The sequence below is a fragment of the Lontra canadensis genome, unplaced genomic scaffold (genome assembly GCF_010015895.1).
Source record: "Lontra canadensis isolate GAN:19392208 unplaced genomic scaffold, GSC_riverotter_1.0 scaffold60, whole genome shotgun sequence".
In the NCBI taxonomy this organism is placed as follows: domain Eukaryota; kingdom Metazoa; phylum Chordata; class Mammalia; order Carnivora; family Mustelidae; genus Lontra; species Lontra canadensis.
In genome coordinates, this window is record NW_022631054.1 from 2116708 (window position 1) to 2118250 (window position 1543).

Consider the following 1543-nt stretch of genomic DNA (forward strand, 5'->3'; position numbering starts at 1 on the left):
CACCACAGCTGGGAATGCCTTGTTGCTTCCAGGCCAAACCACAACTTGGCTTTCAAACTTTGCATGTTGTGTCTAGGTGTTCTGTGCCATGTACAAGTGGTTAGTAGTGCTGAAGCCATTTCACTGGCCATAAGCTTGGGGAATGCCATTTGTTAACAAAAAGTGCCTCAGACCACAGTGGTGTTCCTGGGAATTAAGCAGATATCTCAGAGAGAGATGATTGGCTGTGTTCCACTGACATCAATGCCCACCACTGCCAAAAGACTGGATACAGTAACTGTTCAATAAATTCTGAATAAATGAACAAGTGAATGAATAAATGAATGAATGGGAAACTTTTCCCTTAGGGAGCTTTCTCTGTCACAATAAGACCTATCCTAACCATCCTGTTCTAAATTTAAGCTCACCCATCTCTTTTGTTCTCAATCCCCTTTATCCTGCTCCACATTTTTATTTTGATCTGAACACCCAGTCTTTCTTCACATATTTATAATTTACTTATCTATTGCTTACTCTTGCTCCTACATAGTGTAACATGGTTCCCCATCACCCAGAATGGATTATCCCTTTTAATCCACTGGCACATCCCTAAAACGGTGCTTGGCGCATAATAAATGCCCAGCAAATATTTGTTGAATCACACTGAATCAAATGAATTGAGAAAGTAACTGTCAGACTTAAGTTTTTGTCTGGCTCTGCCACTAAATCATTGTATGGCCAGGGGGTATGCCTTTTCCTTTCTGTATCTCAGTTTCCCCATCTGTACCACGAAGAAGTTGGAGCTATCACTAAGGACACTTTCAGCTCTAATTCTGTGACTGCCTCTGCGATAGTTATCTCTTAGGTTGGCTTTGGGAGACTGTTTGATGAAGTGGTGAAGAGAGTCCTACAGAGGAAATGAACAGACCTGGGTGGGCATTCTCACCCTGACACTCCTGAAGTCCTGAGACTCGGGGTGAGACATTTGACTTCTATTCCATATATGACATTCCTAGCACAGTTCCTGGCATGTCTTGGGAACTGACTAAGTGTTAGCTTCTTCCTTATTCTTCCCATCTGGACCTGGATGCCTTGCTGCCAAATGAGCCTCAGCCCACGCAATCACATAGCAAAGGGCTGAAAGAACTTTGCAAACTGTAAAGTGTTCCTCTAATGTAAAGGGTTATTATGGTTATGCACATACCCAATTCCTGGCTTCCCTCCACATAGAAGAGATTGAAACCATAGCTGCTATTTATACCAAAACCATCTCATGATTCACTGGCCTCACTGCACGTCAAAAATGTTGCACCTGACAAGACCAAATTCACATTGGGTTTATCAAAGTCTAATTAAAACTTGATCAACGTGTCTAACATGTTGCCTTATTATTTTGGTTTAATGAGGGTGATGAGAGGAGGCTGAAAGCAGCAATTCCAGCAGCGCCATGATACAACATCTGGAGAGGAATGGGGCTTAGCCAGATGAGCAATTAAGTTGAACTATACACATAGGGAAGATCCTTGCATCTGACAGCTGTCTGGCCAACCCCTCCTTGATCCAG